The following is a 19,907-nucleotide window of genomic DNA, read 5'->3' on the forward strand; positions in this document are numbered from 1 at the left end:
CACCTGACCAGGGACTTGAACCCTGGACCCTCAGATTAAAAGTCTGATGCTCTGCCCACTGAGCTAGCCAGGCTCGCAAAGGAAAACAACAAGATGGTGCAGAGGAGAAACTAGTCAAGAAAACAAGAGCGGGAAACAATATGGGAAACCTGCTGCTCTCTCTGGCCTGGTCAACTCTACGAGTTTATATCAAATTTAGCAGCGTTAAATCGCATTAACCCTGCACCCGTCCACACAACGAAGCCCTTTATATCGATATAAAGGGCTCTTAATACCGGTATCTGTACTCCTCCTCGACGAGGGGAGTAGCGCTGAAATCGGCATTGCCATGTCGGATTAGGGTTAATGTGGCCACAATTCGACGGTATTGGCCTCCGGGTGCTATCCCACAGTGCACCATTGTGACCGCTCTGGACAGCAATCTGAACTCGGATGCACTGGCCAGGTAAACAGAAAAAGCCCCATGAACTTTTGAATTTCATTTCCTGTTTGCCCAGCGTGGAGCGCCGATCAACACAGGTGACCATGCAGTCCCAGAATCAAAAAAGAGCTCCAGCACTGACTGTAGGGGAGATACTGAAGCTGATCTCTGTATGGGGAGATGAATCTGTTCTATCAGAACTCCGTTCCAAAAGACGAAATGCCAAAACATTTGAAAAAAATCTCCCAGGCTATGATGGACAGAGGCCACAACAGGGACTCAACACAGTGCTGAAACTTAAGGAGCTGAGACAAGCGTACCAGAAAGCCAAAGAACAAAATGGACACTCACGGAGGGAGGGGCGGCTGATGACTGTAGCTATCCCACAGTTCCCGCACTCTCCGAAAACCTTTTGAATTCTTGGCTGAGTTCCCAAAGCCTGAAGGGTCAAAAACATTGTCACGGGTGGTTCAGGGTATATGTCATTGCCCCCCCTCCCCCGTGAAAGCAAAGGGAAAAAAATCATTTCTCGCCTTTTTTCAATGTCACCGTATGTCTACTGGATGCTGCTGGCACATGTTGTGCTGCAGCGCTACACAGCAGCATCCCCTTCCCTTCCAGACGGCAGACGGTACAGTAGGACTGGTATGCGTCATCGTCGTCCCGTGAGTGCTCCTGGCTGGCCTTGGTGAGGTCGCCCAGGGGCGCCTCGGCAAAAATGTGAATGACTCCCAGGTCATTCTCTTCTTTAAGCTTTGTCTAATGGAGATTCAGTCCTGCCTGGAATATCATACAAGCTGGAGGCTGCCCTCCCCTCCTGCCTTTGAGCTCTACTTGCAGAGGCAATAAAGTCAGTGTTGTTTCAAATTCCTGCATTCCTTATTACTTCATCACACAAATGGGGGGATAACTGCCACGGTAGCCCAGGAGGAGTGGGGGAGGAGGGAAGCAATGGGTGTGGTTGTTGCAGGGGCACCCCCTAGAATGGCATACAGCCCATCATTTCTGCGGGATGTCTGGGGCTCTGACCCGGAACGACTGTTTGTCTCTCTGGTTCTTTACTAGGCTTGCCTGATAGTCTAGACAGGACTGACTCTCCCTTTAGACAAAACGTAAAGAAGGGAATGACCGGGGAAGTCATTCCCATTTTTGTCCATGCGTCCCTGGCCGACCTCACCGAGGCCGGCCAGGAGAACCCATGACAGCAGCAGACAGTACATTATACCTGGTCACTGTCATTGTCAACTTGCAAAGCAGCAGACGGGATGGTATGGCTAGTAACTATTTTGCTAACTTGCAAAAGGCAAGGGGATGCTGCTGTGTAGCGCTGCAGTACCGCGTCTGTCAGCACCATCCAGTAGACATACGGTGACAGTGAAAAAAGGCTGAACGGGCTCCATGGTTGCCGTGCTATGGCGTCTGCCCGGTCAATCCAGGGAAAAGGGCGCGAAATGATTGTCTGCCGTTTCTTTCACGGAGGGAGGATTGAGTGACGACATTTACCCAGAATCACCCATGACACTGTTTTTGCCCCATCAGGCATTGGGATCTCAACCCGGAATTCCAATGGGCGGGGGAGACTGCGGGAACTATGGGATAGCTATGGGATAGCTACCCACAATGCAACGCTCTGGAAATCGACGCTAGCCTCGTACATGGACGCACACCACTTTATTAATGTGCTTAGTGTGGCCGTGTGCACTTGACTTTATACAATCTGTTTCCAAAAAACAGTTTCTGTAAAATCGGAATAATCCCGTAGTGTAGACATACCCTGTGATTAACAACTTTGGTGGCTAATTGAAAGGCTGATGTTTCAAACCCAAGTGAAGATGGAGGTGTTTTTTTAGTGATGAGAATCCAGTACATTTTAACAGGCAGAAAAGTGCCTCAATGCTGCTCTAGCCTCATTGGGCAAGCATAAGTGGCACTTTTGCCAGATGCATTGGTGGTATAGTGGTGAGCATAGCTGCCTTCCAAGCAGTTGACCTGGGTTCGATTCCCAGCCAATGCAGGGATGTGACATTTTCTCTACTGGGAATTGGTTTTATTTCAGTCACGTTGTATCAGTTTATCAATGAAATGAGAGAATCGATGTCCTGCAGGTCATTCAACACACAATGGAGGAAGAAAGGGGTGGGACTGTACAATGAGCTGTTGGAGTCATCCTGGTATTACAATGTTTGGTTTATTTAAAAAAAAAATCTTTACTTCCCTCTCCCTTTTAGACTCAGAGCCCTTAAGGTCAGAAGGGACCAATGTGATCATCTAGTCCGACCTGCTGCACCTTGCAGGCCAAAAGACCCCACCCACCCACTCCTGTAATAGACCCGGGAGGGGAGGCAGCTCTGTGCTCTGCCCCTACCCCAGGCAGCACATGGAGGCCCTCTGCTCCCCTCCCCACATCAGTATGCAGAGATGTGCCAGCAGCACTAAGGTGGCTCCCTGCCCACTCTGCCTCCGTCCCTCCGTGCCGCTCCCAGAAGTGGTTGGCACGTCCCAGCATCCCCTGGGGAAGGGGGACTGTCTCCATTCACTGCCTCTGCCCCGAGTACCAACTCCGCAGTGCCCATTGGCCAGGAACTGCAGCCAATGGGAGCTCTGGGGGCGGCGCCTGCAGGCAGCGGCACACGGAGACCCCTGGCCCCGCCCACCTAGGAGCTGCTGCCGGAGGGTTGTGTGTACCAGTCACTTTGGGAGCTGCAGTGCCCAGGGTAAGCGCCACCCCGCCTGTACCCCAACCCCCTCCCCCAGCGCAGAGCCCACACCCCACACCCAAATTTCCTCCCAGAGCTTTGCTTGTCTTCCTTTCACCCAGAACTGTCCTTCTTCTCCTGGGCTGCAAGTAGCCATCCCTGGGAAGCCAAGAGGCAGGCACAGGATTCTACCTCCCAGTAGCCAACCGCACCTCCCCAGGCTTTGCAGAACGACTGGTGGTGCTCTACTAACCCCACTTAGCCGCACTGAGGCGCTTAGCTTCTGCCCTGCCTTCCTCAGCTCGACTTTCCTCTTTTGCCCCATTGCTGCCTCACTTCCTCCTTTGGCAAGTCACACAGAGGAGGCCAGCAGGAAGAGCCGGCCGCCATAGGCCAACCTCCCAGGGCAGAGGAGACCAAGCCACAAGGCTTCAAAAGGTGACTGGCCATGGTCCTCTAGCTTTCCCCTGCTGATGCCAAGGCTTTTTCCCAGCTCATTTCACCACCCGTTATCTTGCAGGGGTTGAGTTTATCGCAGGTGTTACCCAAAATTGGGCCAGCTAATAAGCTAATGACCCACCAGAGTTTGGCAGAAAGCAGCACGTTTATTATACTGACAGCTAAGCTCAAAAGAAGAAGCGGGGGGCGGCGCGGGTGTCACACTCATATTTGCATACTCACGCTCCCAGGACAGGCACAGCACTGGAGATGTCAGGATTCTCCAAGGTAAGTGTCCCACAGCGCAGCTATGGACGGTGTGATGAAGGTAAGTCTTCCTGAGGCACAATGAAATACAACGCAGAGAACCACTGGCCAGGCAGTCCGGGCAAAGGGCATTCACTGGAGGTACAAGCTTGTGAGTGCTCTCCTGAGCACAGGGCCCCTTCCCTTTTTAAGGACCTGCTCCTCATGGCCTGCGACTAGAGATGACTTGGCTGCATCTGGTTGGTCACACTCCACCTTGGGCAGTGTCCATGCTCTGGGTGTGTGATCGCTGCCTAAATAGAGTCCCAGACACCTTGTCTACCTGGGAGCTCTTCTGCTTTTCAACCAGCCCCTTCATCCCATGAGCATTCCAGGGGGGAGCGGGAGGGGAAAAGCCACTTCACAGGCATTCAGAGAGGGAGAGGAGACAAAAGTGGGAGCAGGGGAAGTATAACAGACCTTCTGAGCATAGAAATCACTGCTGCTCCTACAACAGCAGGGACAGGCCAGTAGGAGCTCGGAAAATGAAGCCATTGTGTTTCTGCCTGGTTTCGAACCAGGGACCTTTTGCGTGTTAGTCAAACGTGATAACCGCTATGCTACAGAAACTCTGTCAGAAGCCTTTGCCCCTCCCTTCATAAGACCATAAGAACGGCCATACTGGGTCAGACCAAAGGTCCATCCAACCCCGCATCCTATCTGCCAACAGTGGCCAATGCCAGGTGCCCCAGAGGGACTGAACAGGTAATGATCAAATGATTTCTCTCCTACCATCCATCTCCACCCTCTAACAAACAGAGGCTAGGGACACCATTCCTTACCCATCCTGGCTAATAGCCATTCATGGACTTAACCTCCATTCATTTATCTGCAAAAAGAAAGAGGAGTACTTGTGGCACCTTAGAGACTAACAAATTTATTTGAGCATAAGCTTTGCTGGGCTAAAACCCACTTCATCGGATGCATGCAGTGGAAATACAGCAGGAAGATATATATATATATATATATACAGAGAACATGAAAAAAAATGGGTGTTGCCATACAAACTATAACGAGAGTGAGCAGTTAAGGTGAGCTATTATCAGCAGGAGAAAAAAACCTTTTGTAGTGATAATCAGGACGGCACATTTCCAACAGTTGACAAGAAGGTGTGAGTAACAGTAGGGGGACAAATAAACATGAGGAAATAGTTTGACTTTGTGTAATGACCCATCCACTCCCAGTCTTTATTCAAGCCTAATTTAATGGTGTCCACTTTGCAAATTAATTCCACTTCAGCAGTCTCTCATGAGAGTCTGTTTTTGAAGGTTATTTGTTGTAATATTGCGACTTTTAGGTCTGTAAATGCGTGACCAGGAGATTGAAGTGTTCTCCGACTGGTTTTTGAATGTTATAATTCTTGACATGTGATTTGTGTCCATTTATTGTTTTACGTAGAGACTGTCTGGTTTGGCCAATATACATGGTGGAGGGGCATTGCTGGCACATAATAACATATATCACATTGGTAGATGTGCAGGTGAATGAGCCTCTGATAGTGTGGCTGATGTGATTAGGTCCTATGATGGTGTCCCCTGAATAGATATGTGGACAGAGTTGGCAATGGGCTTTGTTGCAAGGATAGGTTCCTGGGTTAGTGTTTCTGTTGTTTGGTTGCTGGTAAGTATTTGCTTCAGGTTGGGGGGCTGTCTGTAAGCAAGGACAGGCCTGTGTCCCAAGATCTGTGAGAGTGAGGCATTGTCCTTCAGGATAGGTTGTAGATGCGCTGGAGAGGTTTTTGTTGGGGGGCTGAAGGTGACGGCTAGTGGGGTTCTGTTACTTTCTTTGTTGGGCCTGTCCTGTAGTAGGTGACTTCTGGGTACTCTTCTGGCTCTGTCAATCTGTTTCTTCACTTCAGCAGGTGGGTAGTGTACTTGTAAGAATGCTCGATAGAGATCTTGTAGGTGTTTGTCTCTTTCTGAGGGGTTGGAGCATATGTAGTTGTATTTTAGAGCTTGGCTGTAGACAATGGATTGTGTGATGTGGTCTGGATGAAAGCTGGAGGCATGTAGGTAAGCATAGCAGTCAATATGTTTCTGGTATAGGGTGGTGTTTATGTGACCATCGCTTATTAGCACAGTAGTGTCCAGGAAGTGGATCTCTTGTGTGGAGTGGTCCAGGTTTATGTTGATGGTGGGATGGAAATTGTTGAAATCATGGTGGAATTCCTCAAGGGTTTTCTTTTCCATGGGTCCAGATGATGAAGATGTCATCAGTGTAGCGCAAGTAGAGTAGGGGCATTAGAGGATGAAAGCTGAGGAAGCATTGTTCTAAGTCAGCCATAAAAATGTGGGCACACTGTGGGGCCATGCGGGTACCCATAGCAGTGCCGCTGACTTGAAGGTATACATTGTCCCCAAATCTGGAATAGTTGTGGGTGAGGACAAAGTCACAAAGTTCAGCCACCAGGTTTGCCGTGACATTATCGGGGATACTGTTCCTGACGGCTTGTAGTCCAGCTTTGTGTGGAATGTTGGTGTAGAGGCCTTCCACATCCATAGTGGCCAGGATGGTGTTTTCTGGAAGATCACCAATGGATTGTAGTTTCCTCAGGAAGTCAGTGGTGTCTCGAAGATAGCTGGGAGTGCTGGTAGTGTAGGGCCTGAGGAGGGAGTCTACACAGCCAGACAATCCTGCTGTCAGTGTGCCATTGCCTGAAATGATGGGACATCCAGGATTTCTACGTTTATGGATCTTGGATAGCAGATAGAATACCCCTGCTGCTTTTTTGGCCTGCTGCTTCTCTGTCTGGGAGGTTTTTGTCAGCCCTGGCACACAAAAAGGGCATCATTGCGAGAGCCCATGAAGGCGAGATGAATTTTTGCCTGCCTTGCTCAGCTTGACTTGCTTCCTCTCCCCATTCCTGCCTTAGATCCTGGGTCGCCTGGTGGCTGAAGATGGTCCATTGTCTCGAGCGGTGCCAGAGCCTGACACAGTGCCCCGGGCAGCCTTTGCTCTGCACATGCCGGCCGTGCACATTTGCAAATACTTTAAAGCTCCTGTCAGTAAGTTCTGGGGACAGTTGCTCACCTTCAGAGGAAGCTCCCTAAAATTGGCCTGTCTCACCCAGTGGTACATTGACCTCTGTTCAGACTGAGCCGAAGGGGGGGCCTCGCTGCTGTGGCTGCCACTGCTGTGAGGGTGGCCACTGTTGCGGATGAAGCCATCCTGGAAGCACCTTCCACCTAGCCACCCACTGAAAATCCTGTAGGATGTAAGGTGGGAATAGAAGAACACGGGGGGGCGGGGGCCTTCCTAATCTCCTCCCCCTTCCGCCACTATCGGCCATCCCATACCCGGTGCTGCACCCAGTGGGGTAAAAAAAATACGGCCATATCGGAAGAGTCAGTTGGGTTCTTTATGGTTGTCCCGTCATTCCCCTCGGGCCTGACCTGCCCTCCAGCTCAGCCACCCACTGAAAATTGAAAAACAAAAAAGTAGAGCCGTACAAGGCTTCAAAGCCCACCAGGCCCAACCACCATTTCTAATACAGCAGAAAAGCCGCACTTCTCCTGACTAGGTAGGGACATCCTATGGCCCCACAAGAAGTGGAAGGCCATCGTGTTCGGTCTCAGCAGCATTCGTGGAGCAGGGGGAAACACATGGCTGAGGTTAATGACAAGGTCCCCTTATGCCACCGGCTGAGCCATTCCTCACATGCCAGCAACCATTTCTCCCGGTTCGCGTTCCCCACCTCGTCCCCAACCGAAGGCTAGAAGGCCCAGCCATCAACCTGCAAACTCTTGTAGCCCTCCTCTTCCGCCCTGACTGATAGGGGGGAGCATTGAGCCTCCCTCCCTTAGGCCCTTCAGCATCCCTGGGGAAAGACAACACCGCCCAAGTGACTTTGGGCCAGTAGGTCAACCAATAGGGCTGCCTCCTAGGCCAGGCTGCAGCCCAGCTTCAGGACTCAGAGGAAATGGAGCTCGCATCCCTCCCTACAGGACTCCAGGCATGGCCAGGCTTCTGGATCAAACGTCCCCTCTTGTGCTCAAGTCACAACAGCTAGCGGGTAAAAGACAGGCTTTCATGGCCTTTGAGAGAGCAAGACAGAGCCTTGGAAGACCCAGCAGGGTTTGTGGCACAGGAATTGTCCTCAGATCCCACCGAGACTTCAGCTCAGATTGCAGGATTCAAAGTCCCGAGTGCTGCCCTTACACCATGGGACCAATAGGGAACCCCCAGACCTCTGCTGAGCTCTAGTGTGGATGACCCTGTGCGGGCAACCCTGCCTTTGCTCACCAAGTTGGCCTGCAGCAGTTTGCTGCAGCTCCCAGAGGCCTTTCTTAAACCAGACTGAGAGGCCAGTGGGCATGTGAGGAAGTTGCCCCTTCAGTCCCAGGCAGTACATGGCCCTTCCTAGTGAAAAGCCAAGTCCTGGGGAAAAAGGTTATGTCAAATAACATCTTGGAGAGATGCCTTTTTTCCTTTTGTGGGGAACAGTTCCCTTTTTACCTGACCAGGAACTTGAACCCTGGACCTTGAGATTAAAAGTCTGACGCTCTACCACCTGAGCTAGTCAGGCTTACACATAAATGAAGCAAATTTCATGCAGAAGAGAAACTAGTCATGAAAATGAGGGCAGGAAACAATACAGAAAACCTGCTACTCTTGCTCTCTTAGCAGTCCTAGCCCCAGCCTGCTCCTCCATCCGGCGCCCTGAGGCCTTATTCTTTTTTCAGTTAAATATCAAATCCCTGAGAAAACACAGTTCTACAAAGCAAAACGAAATCACAAACAGAAATGTCATTGGATATACAGAAATAAAAAAGGGAAATGCAGTTCCCATCACTTTATCGTGTCGGGGCCATTCCTGTATCGAGAGCACCCGCTAAGGTCCCTGTGTGCTTACGAGAAACCTGGAGGAACTCAAACCACAGCCTGAACATGCAACTCAACTGCTGCCAGGTGCTGCAGTAAAACCCTTTCCCAGGTGTGACGTTGCACTCCATAGGATTTTATGAAAATATGCTAATGAGTGTGAATATAAAGTGACTGGACTATGCTTCAAGCAAAAGGTCTCTTGTAAGGTATCATTACAAAGCTTATAATCTACTGTGTGTGTTCATCCTATTTGTATGAACCGATCATTCTTGGATCTGAAACTAGAAATATGAACTATAACTCTGAGGTCCTGTTGTAATGATGCAAAGTGTGGGCCATTAATAGTGGTTTGGACTCTTGATGGCTCCTATTAACCAGGACAATTGACTGGAGATGGCTCTGTCCTGCACCATCTGTGAGTCAGGCCAGGAAGCATGAAGGCTTGGGGGTCTCACAGGACATGTGGCCATGTCACCTGGTACAGGAATCCATCTTAAACCTGGGGCTCTTCCCCAGGAGAGAGACAAAAGATTCCTGCCTTGTACAAAGCTGTATAAGGGTGTGGAACTGAACAAACATGGCTGCAGTCATGAGACATCCCCTAGCTACCACCTGAGCTGGAACACAGACTATACGAGGTGAAAAGATTGGGCCCAGACATAAAATAAGTCTAGTCTGCAAAAGAAGCTTATTGGAAGATCTCTGAGGGTGAGATTTGATCTGTATTGAGTTTCATACTGTATTAGGCTTGGGCTTGCATGTTTTTGTTTTATTTTGCTCTGTGAAAAATACAAGGTCCATAGAGAAGGAAAAGAAAATGCCCTAGAAAAGTCTGTGTGTGTGTGTGTGAGATGGGTGGGAGGGTGTCTAGAAACCACTCTCCTCTAGTTTCTTTTCTCTGATTTCCTGTAGAAAATCTGAAGCAGGGAGCAAAAACCATTGCCTTCTCTGAGGCTTGAACTCAGGACCTTCAGATTATGAGACTGACACACTGCCAACTGTGCTAAGAAGGCTTGGAAAAGTTTTAGGCTCAGTGTATATAGGACCCTCCTACAGCAGTGATTGGGGCAGGGAAGGAGCCAGAGATGTGCTGGAAGAAGCAGGGAGCTCTGGTGACCAGAGACTTTTCATGGCAGCTTTCACAGCAGCAAAGAAATCAATTCATGCTGCCAGTGAACAATCTACTGGAACTAATGGCAGCACAGGGTGGATGTTTCCAAGCTATTCACCTACTTCCACATTTTAGAACTTACTCTCCTTTTCCTAGTAGGGCACTTTCCATGCAAATTAAGCAAAGCAAGTTGGGGAAACTACACAGGTAATAAAAACCAGGGTGCCAGATAAGGGTTGAACTCATAATCCCAGCAGTAGCCCCCTCTGCGCTAACCAGTTGCACCAGTGCAGGTGCTTCTCAGGCTTTGGCTACACTTGCAAATTTGCAGCGCTGCAGCAGGGTGTGAAAACACAGCCTCTCCAGCGCTGCAAATTACGGCGCTGCAAAGCGCCAGTGTGGTCAAAGCCCCAGCACTGGGAGCATGGCTCCCAGTGCTGTACGTTATTCCCCACAGGGAGGTGGAGTACGGACAGCGATGGGAGAGCTTTCTCCCAGCGCTGGCGCTTTGACTACACTTAGCGCTTCAAAGCGCTGCCGCGGCAGCACTTTGAAGTGCAAGTGTAGCCAAAGCCTTAGGCAAAGCTGGGAAGCAGGAAGTTATCAGTCTCTGTGATTCACACCTTTGCCTGGTAATTGAAAGGCTGATGCATCAAACCTAACTCAAGATGCGGCTTTTCAGCCATGAGACTCCAGGACATTTTGACAGAAAGAAAATCTCCTCTGTTTTGGTTTAGCCCCATTTGACTCCTTCTGCCCGTCTTCTCCCACTCCCTCCAGTCTCTTTCCTTCCCCACTGGGGCCGTGCAGAGAGGAGCCCCAGTCAGTCTCTGTCACAGAGTCTGTATCCCATAAAGGGAGGGAGGGGTTGCTCCAAAACATTGATAATGGGAGGGGAGGGGTGGGCATGGTTAGGGGGAGAAAGGATGGAGAATTAACAGTGGGGCCCAGAGAGATTCCCCCAGATTGGGGAGATCCCCTGCTGCCCCCCATCAGCCAGCTGTGGGAAGAACAACTTGGGATTCCTTGGGGAAGCCACCTTTAAAAACACAAGTGTAACATGCTAGTTACATTTTAATAAGACCAAAGCCTTCTCAATCCCAGGGTCACAATCACTGGAATGATTTTGCCTTGATATTTTAAACCAGCCGCAGACACAAAGCGAGTCAAATTACAGTTTCCGTTTGGAGTCAGTGCACACACAAGAATCCGGAGGCTTTTAATTCCTTAGGTTCTGCTGCCGTTTCATTTCTGTCCTGTTCCAAGATTTATTGTTGTGCAAAGCAACGTTAGGCCCTTGGGAGTGTCTCCCCTGGTCCTGCCTGCTGCCCCGGTCAAGTTAAAAGCGCCCGGGGACCCCCGCCACCAGCACAAGGGGGCTAAGGCGGTTTCCTGCCCACCCTCGCTCCATGTGGCATGCCACTCCCGGAAGCGGCTGGCACGTCCCTGCGGCCCCTGGGGTTGGGGGGGGTCTCCATGTGCTGCCTCTGCCCCGAGAGCCAATTCTGAGAACTGTGGCAATGGGAGCTGCAGGGGTGGAGTCTGCGGGCAGCCATGCTCAGAGACGCCCCCTGCCCTCCCGCTTAGGGGCTGCTGCCAGAGGGGGGTGCAGGTTGCTTTCGGGAGATGCCCGAGGTAAATGCTGCACCCCTCACCCTCTCCTGCACCCCCAACCCAGACCCCACACCTGCACCCAAACTCTCTCCAAGACCCTGCCCCCCACACACCCTCCTGCAGCACAACCCCCTGACTGAGCTCAGACCCTGCACCCAAACTCTCTCCTACAGCCCAATCCCTCTCCCTCCCACACCCAAACTCCCCCGCAGAGCCTTAGGCAGGTGGAGGTGGGGTGGGGCAGGACTTGGTCCCATTCTGGGAACAACCAAAAATTATCCAAACCTGCCGCCCCTGTCCAGCCCAACCTTCTGCTGATGCACCTCAGCCCACACCCCTGCAGGGTTTGAAGCTTCCATTGCTTAAATTCCAGGACACTGAGGGATTTCAGCTCCCCTTTGCCCAGAGGGAACCTTCACCCCACTCCCAACCAGGTTCTTGTCCATGGGATCACTGTAAGGGGGCTGGGTCCTCGGTGTCTTTTCTCTCTCTGTGACAGGCCAGGGTGCAATAACTGGGGCATCGGAGCACCCAGGACCTTCTGTGGGGCTGCCATTCCCCTTCCCCTTCTGTGGTCCCATCTGTCATTGACTCCAGCCTTTTTTCTATCCATCATCAGCACCATCCCAAGCAAGCTGCACTCACCTCAAAAAGACAGAGAGTCCTGTGGCACCAGGTGGGAATCTTACATGTACGGAGGTGACTTCAGAGCAGAAACCCCCCCAGACCTTCCATGCAATTGGCACTTGCCCCTGACTGAGCAGGATTAAAACTCCTGCTGGGCCACATCCCCTCTGGGAATGAGCAAAGCAGCCGGGTGAAAAAATGAACATGGAGATGGAACCCAGGACCTCATACATGCAAAGCATGAGCTCTACCACTGAGCTACCTACCCAGATGGGCTGCAGGTTACACTCACAGGTGTCCTATTACCAGAGCATCCAGTGGCCTAACAGCAGCATGGGGGACACATTCCCTGCTCTGAGGGCCAAACCTGCTGTCCTGGAGGCTGCTGGTTCTTAGGGTCACTTTTCAGCAGGGCCAGATTCTATATGTGGGGCAGAGACAGTGGGTGCCCTGGACTCAGGGTGCAGAGATACACTCAGCCCTCTCCACTGCATTGGGTGGGGGGTGCTGCCACTCTCTGCTGGAAGGTAATGTGTCGGGGGGGGCACTGTGAGTCGCTCAGCACCTGACCCTGGTGGCAGCAGTGATGTGGGGAGCTCCAGGTGTTTCTAGGATCTGCTATTGCCACCTGCCTGTGAAGTCCAGCTTTCCCCAGCACATTCACTGCGGTGCAATTGGGTCACTGTTTCCATGGCTGAACAACAAAGAATCACTCCCAGTTTCCCTTCTCTCTGCAGCAGGATTAGCCTGTGTCAGTGATTAATGAGGTGGATCTAGTTGTAGATTGTTATTCATTCCCCACCTTGACAATATACACAGTCCCTTTCCTACTCAAATCCCCAGCACCTCAGTGATCCTGGTAGCAGGGGTTGGGTCCTGAGATTTTCAGGGTCCTTTTTCCCCTCCACCTGGAGTGAACTCAGCTTTTTCCCCATTCCAGACAATCCATGAAATAACAAAAGGGGCATAAAGAAAGAGGGGAGGGAACATCTCACAGCCAGGGCTGGATGTGCCCAGGGCCCCCCTGCTTGTTCATTGTTTCCATGGAATTTGCCCCCCTGCTTTGCACAAGGGACAGAGAAAGATCTTGCTGTTCCTGTGTCTCTGCAAGGAAAATTGTGCTTCCCTAGGAAAGAGAGGAGGGAAATGGCCCCGTGATGGGACAATGTCCTCAGGATTAAGACCTAAGGACTCAGGTTCAGAACTGATAGAACTCCACTCATCTGGGATTTAACAAATTGTCTTCCATGGAGCAGAGCCAGTTCCAGTGTTTTTGCCACCCCAAGTGGAAAAAAAAATTAAAAAGCTGCAATCAACAGTAGCTCTACCTCTGCCACTTTTGGCTGCAAGTCCTTCCCTCCAAGAGGGACTCAGAGGGCCAGACCTGCCTTTGTGCCTCCCCTTTCTACTGACCACCCCAGGGACCTGCTTGCTGCGCTGGTGCCTGGAGCCAGCCCTGCCATGGAGACACTGGGAAGATGGGAGAATCAGGAAAAGACAATGGATTTGTTTACATTGTGTCAAAGTTAGACTCAGGACTCACAGTTTGTCAGACCACTCTGTTTTATTAGCACAGCGCTCTGCTAATGACACCCAGATAATGGGAGCATCATGCAAGACACAAACTATCTTATTTATACAGATAAAAGGGTGAGAACTTAACAAGATAACAAAGGAAGCAGAATCAGATAAGTTTACCTGGGCTAGGCATGCATATCTTATTTCCTTACTAACTATTACCCATCTTCTGTTAATGTTTCGCCATTAGCACCATTGTTTATGCCTAATGTTTCTTTTCCTGGCACCTGTATTTCAACGTTTCTTATCTCTGCTTAAAGGTACATACAACATTTATTTAATCCATTCTTATTTTTACAATATAATTCATTCTCCTTTCACAATTGCAAGTGAAGAATAACTGAAGCTTTTTCAGTCTAAAGTCACTTTTCCCTGACTGGGAATTAAACCCAAACCTTAGCAGTGAAAGTGCCAAATCCTAATCACTGGACCATCAGGGAGGTGATGATGTTGTTTTTCGTCTCACTTATGTTACACTTTCTTAGGCTACTTTCTAGCCACTTTCTGAAACCACTCCATTGTCCACTCCCTGAGGGACTAGGAGCAGAGTGCAGGAACCCCTGTGCTCAGGGTCACAACCTCAGCCCAGCCCAAGTCATTGAAACAAGCTCAAATGATGCTTCCTACAGCAGGATAACAGACACACACAAAAAAACCCCATGAGGAACAATCCTCCTCTGCCTTCATTTACCCCATCGCAACCCTCTCAGCAGCCGACTCTTTCAGGAAGGACTGAGCTGATAGGAGCTCTGGCATAAAGACAAAGGGAGGGGTGTTGCTCCCCCTCGGTGTGAGCTGATCACATTCTGACTCCGTGTAATGGGGCTCTGAGATTTGCCATCTCGTGAGTTCTGAGTGCTGAGCCCCCCGGACCCTTCTGCTGGGAGCATGGGGATTGCACAACAGCTGCAAGCCCTTTTCCCGTCTCCTTGTCCTCCTCGGCTTCCCCAGCCCTTCCCCACAAATGGTTCTATCAGGTGCTGGAGAGATCTAAGGACTTGCAGGTTTCCCTCACCCACCTCTTAAGGCAAACAGCGATTCCCTTCTCTGACACTCCTGGGCCTGGGCTTCTTTTGAGTTTTTCCCCAGGGGACCTGATTCCCTGTGAAAATGTGTGTGTGGAACCAGCTTGTCTTCCCCCTCTCTGGGAGCCGAGAAACTTTTTCAGACTCGCCCCCATTAGGTGAGTCCAACAGCACCTCCCACTGGTGGGAGAATCCTAAATTCCACCCTCCCATCCTGGTTACTCTGACCAGCTGATGGCGACAGCATGCTAAATCAACCCCAGCTCTCTGGGCTAGAGACCAGCATCTAACCAGCCTTGTGACAGCTCCGGTTTGCTCGCTGGAGACATAACAAACCAGGAAAGAAGGCAAATGTCAGACAGGGAACCTCAGCTCCAGAAATAAATGCCCTCAGGGCTCCTTCTACACTGCGACTGGGCAATTGACTGACTTCAAATCCGGCTAACCCAGTTGGTAGAGTGTGAAACTCTTAATCCTGCCATCATAAGTTTAGCCCCATATTGGGCAGCAGCAACAGCCCTTAGGTGTCACTCTTCTGCTTATAGTCACAGCCCAGAATGAAAGTTCCACACCCCGGGATAGGTTTGCCAGCAAGACAAGATAAGCACATTAGCCAGTGGTTAACAGGCTATATAACATCTCCGCCCATGGTCTCAAATTAGCAAGTTAACATTTAATGAATACTTTGATAAACTGTTAGTAGTATAAAATATCTATGTTGAATTCTGATTTGGGGTCCATAGGAATGGAGCAACTCCTTTGATTGTCCAACAGGCACATTCCTAGGGGTTAAAGCAAAGAACCAGTGAAAGTATATGGCAATAAAGGTTGTTTTCTGTGTGTCTTAAGGCAGGCATTGGTCCCTGGGAAGGGAGGTGGAAGGATGCCATATCTTATACTGACATGTGCCAACTTCTCATAAACTCAAGGTTGGATCTGTGGGAAGAACGTCTCCCTACAGAAGAGACTAACACAATAGGAACAGGGATTCTTTGTTCAATCTGCAACTCTGAATAAGACACAATTCTTTAGTTCTTAGCTCCAACACCTATCTTAGCAAGCAAGGCTTTCTGGTTACCCAGCTTTCTCTTAGCTGGTCACGATTTCCTAGGCCTCTGGTCCCTTGACCATACTCTGGACTTTGGGTCTGGAAAAGAGCTGGCACAATCCAAAGACCAGGTTGTTATACAAAATGCACATGGATTTTAACCCTTCACATCCAGTAATGGCAAAGTTCTTGGTTCAGGCTTGTTGCAGTGATGGAATAAACTGCAGGTTCAAATCAAGTCTCTGGAGTACATCAACAGCTGGGATGGGTCATTCAGTCCTTTGTACAGAGCTTCAGATTGTAGCAAAGTCCCTCCAGAGATATGAAGCAGGATTGAAGACAAGATGGAGACGAGGCATCAGCATTTTATAGTCTCTTGCCATGTGGTCTTTGCTTTCTTTGTCTCAAGGACACTCTATCCAGCACGTGGCATAGAAAAACCTGAGTTCTGTCCATAGACAGGTCCCTGCATACCTTGCTGAGTCACAAGGTGTATCTGCCTTCTCTCAATGGGTCGATTGTATAGCTGATGGTCCTTAATTGGGTGATCCACAGGGAGTAGCTCAAACCTCCAAAGTGCCTGGCCAGGGGCAGGACATTAGCACAGCAAGGGAGGGGTGTGGCAGTGACATCACAAAGGCCTTTTGCAGGACCTCAGACTATTGGTCAAAGGTGGTGGGGAGGTGGTGACCTCAAAGAGAGATGCTGACATCAGGCAGGCAGGACAGGGGCGAGGGGCCAGGGAAACCTCAGAGACCCCTGTGGCTTTGCTTCAGCAAGTCTCCTTCTCCAGGTCTCTCTTTGAGGACTGATAGAGTATTCGGATTTACGGACGTGAGTGCCAGGAGGAACCTCTTTTGAGTTTTCTCCTTCCCTTTGCCTGATTTTACTAGAAAACAGCTGTCCCTGTTTAGAAGGTAAGAGCCTCCTCGAGGTTTGAAACCTGTTCAGTCTGATCCATCTGTTGACAGTTGAATTCTAGGCATGGAAAACACGAGCTTAAGGAGGCAGAATTTTATTCTGCACCTGGGATTTTGTCCCATAGAATCACTGGGGACATTAGGGTTTGTCCTTTTGGTTTCACCTTTTCCTCCATCCATCCCTCCCTCCTTTCTCTTTGTCTCTTGCTTCTTTTGTCCTTTCACCTATTCCCCTCCCAACACCAGGAGGGGTGTGTGTGTGTGTGTGTGTTGCGGGGGAGCAGTGTGGTTTTTCCCCGTGTAGCCAGCACCAGACCTGGCACCACCCCCAGCTCTGCCCCCTTCCTGCAACTGCGACCCCATCTCACCTCCTGACCCTGGCTGGGCGCCCCCGGCCCCTCGTCGCAGGGGGCTGTGCAGGAGGGTGCAGGGGGGGTCTCCTTGCAACCATGAGTGGGTGTCTGGTGGGTGCTGTCACCTCCGCCAGAGACCCCCAAGAGACTCACCAGCTTCCTCCGCATGCGGGGAGGGGCTCCTACTTTCTGACTTGGGGAGCGGGAGATTCCATGATGTCAGAGCCCATGGGGGGAGGGGTTCGAATCACGAGTCTGGAGTGGCAGGGCAACCCCCTCCCCCAGTCAGATTCTGCTAGGGGGGCTAGGCTTGGATCTGTAGGGAGGGAGACACAGGAAAAAGCAGCCGCTACTATGGAACCCAGGAGTCCTGGCTCCCAGTCCCCCTGCTCTCACCTCTAGACCCCCCTCCGCTCCCAGAGCCAGGGATAGATCCCATAGGAAGCCGGCCGGTTAGACAGGAAAACATCAGACGCTGCTCCCAACGCTACACAATTGACCCATTGAGAGAAGGCAGATATGCCTTGTGACTCAGCAAGGTATGCAGGGACCTGCCTATGGACAGAACTTTAGGGTTCTTCTATGCCACATGCTGGATACAGTGTCCTTGGGACAAAGAAAGCCTGCAGGGAATGGAGACAAAGCAGGGGGATGCAGGGACTCAGGGCAGGACCTGCGGATCTGGTAGTGCAGGACCACAGTCGCTGGAGGAGGAGAGAGGAAGCCGCTGGTGGGAAGCAATAAGTGTAGAGTGGAAGCCAGCCAGCCAGCTGAGAGTCACAGGGGTCTAGAAAATGAAAAAGCAGCAGCTCCCATGGTGTAATGGGCAGCCCTCAGGACTCTGAGTCCTGGAATCTGAGTTCAAATCTCAGTGGGATGTTCTGGTGACATGTGCTTTTGCTGCAAAGCCCTGGAGCTCAAATGTGTTTGGCTACCCTCTCTCAGGGTGAAGTAGAGTGAGGTTTTTCCCTCCTGCTGGGTGACTGATGCCCACTGCAGATAGGTCTTTGGTCTGGCTGGTTCAATGGGCTGGCGGCTATAGGTTGGGGTCCTAGAACTTAACAGTCTGGCTAGAGAGTCCTGTGGGTTGACCATATGGTTGTTTCTCGCTGCTACACCTGATGTCCACAACTTTGCTCCCTGCAGCTGCCACACAATTCCTCTTGTCCACATGGCATTTAAAGGAAGGAGTGTCAGGGCCAGGCTTCATAGTCAGGGCTAGGCAGGAGGGCGGAAGATTCCCAGGCCGGAGCCCAGCACACCTCTCCTCCTCTGGGCACCTGGAGCAGAGGCGGCTGGTGCTGACAGCTCCAAGGGAAGGCTTAAAAGCCACAGAGCAGCCGAGGGCAGGGCAAGAGGAGGGGAGGACCATGCCTATGCGTGGCCAGCAGACAGTGACAGAGACACCAGGCCAGGCTGCTCCCTGCCATGCCGAACCCCCACTGAAGGCCACCCACAGACCAGCATTCGTTCTGTGACCGGCCAGCATCACAAGGTGGTTGGAAAGCAGGTGGGGTCTCTGACCATTCCCACTCAGGGGGCTCCTTTTGGCAGTGGGGCAGGAGATATTTCCCCCCAAGAGGCTCTTTCCCAGCTGCTGAGAAGCACAGAAGTACCCGGTGTGTTTGCTCTTGCGGTGAAAGGGGTTAATACGTTTAGGCGGCCTGGCTAGCTCAGCTGGCAGCACCTCTGGCTCTTACTCTGAAGGTTGAAGTTACAATTCCCTGTTTGGGTGCTTGGGGCTCCCCTTCAACAATACAACACACAATCTGCTTAAGCCCCCACCCAGTAACCTGGGGAAACTAACCCTGGCCACTGGGTGCCTCTAAGAGGCGATACTTTCCCCACTCACACGCACTGAGTGTAGAAAAGAAACTTTAAGAAAAAGGAGGAAAATCACCTTGTTTTAACTTGGGAAAACACCACAATCAGGATTCATATCACACCACTATGAGCAAAACACCCAACCACAGTGCGCTGGGCAGTGGCCTTTTGCCTCAGGCTCCTAAATCCAGACACCAGAAGCTCTGTGGATGTGCCCCTCCCTTCACTGCACCTCACCCACAGCTGCTGTCCTGGGTCAATGAAAACCCAGAGTTCACCTCTCACCTCCTGGGGGGAAAGCCCCTTTCTCCCTCCGCTGTCTGGCCACATTGCCGGCCACTTGCCGTTCCACCCTGTTACCGCTCTGCTGGCCACCCTCTCTGCTCTGGGACGTCTTGTGGTCCCACCAGGAGTGGAACAGGCTCCCTAAAAGGAGCGGCCACCAGAGCCTGAACAGTAGCCCCACCCCTTCCACTTGAGGCCACGCCCCTGCCCCACCCCTTCTCCCCAAGGCCCCGCTCCTACGCTGCCTCTTCCCCCCAGACCCAACTTCCCGCTCACTGCTCTCCGTCCCCTCACTCGCCCTTACGGTCATTACAAAGTGGCAAGGCAGAGCCCTCCCATTTTTAAAAGCCCTGGGGTGTTGTTCCCCCCTGTTCAGGCACCCCTGGGGCCCTGCACGTCACACAGCTCTCCCTGATTTCAGCTGTTAGTGAGGGAGCCTCACTGCTAGCGCAGACTGGGCAGTTTGTTGCATGAGAGACACTGTCCCAAAGCAGGACTAATGCTTAGAGCTGGTTCTCAGTGATTTCAGCTCTGTTGGTCTGCAGCAAGACTCTCCATTGAGTCTGAACCAGCTCTGTTATTACACAGGGAAGAACAAAAGGGTGATATGGGGCCTGGAACCCTTAAGAAGAATCCACCCCCCCAAGTACCAACACTTGTTACTATCTGCTCTCAGCTCAGTTTTGGGGTCACCCATTGCCTTTATCAGCCTAGCAGGTCTCAGAGAGTGATAGCTAGCAGTTGCTCCAGTGGCGCAATTGGTTAGCGCACAGTACTTATAGGGCAGTGCTGAGAGGAGCTATGCTGAGGTTGTGAGTTCAAGCCTCACCTGGAGCA

The 19,907-nt window shown here is 51.2% G+C and overlaps 4 non-coding genes across 4 annotated transcripts; 2 read left to right on the forward strand and 2 right to left on the reverse strand.

Moving 5' to 3' along the window:
* On the reverse strand, positions 1–73 carry TRNAK-UUU. The gene has a single exon. It is a non-coding gene; the product is annotated as a tRNA-Lys (tRNA).
* Positions 74–2,363: 2,290 nt separating this feature from the next.
* On the forward strand, positions 2,364–2,435 carry TRNAG-UCC. Its single transcript has one exon. It is a non-coding gene; the product is annotated as a tRNA-Gly (tRNA).
* Positions 2,436–9,625: 7,190 nt separating this feature from the next.
* Positions 9,626–9,698, reverse strand: TRNAM-CAU. Its single transcript has one exon. It is a non-coding gene; the product is annotated as a tRNA-Met (tRNA).
* Positions 9,699–19,813: 10,115 nt separating this feature from the next.
* TRNAI-UAU lies at positions 19,814–19,907 on the forward strand. The gene is made up of 2 exons: positions 19,814–19,851; positions 19,872–19,907. It is a non-coding gene; the product is annotated as a tRNA-Ile (tRNA).

Source organism: Mauremys mutica, unplaced genomic scaffold (genome assembly GCF_020497125.1).
Source record: "Mauremys mutica isolate MM-2020 ecotype Southern unplaced genomic scaffold, ASM2049712v1 Super-Scaffold_100355, whole genome shotgun sequence".
Classification (NCBI taxonomy): Eukaryota; Metazoa; Chordata; order Testudines; family Geoemydidae; genus Mauremys; species Mauremys mutica.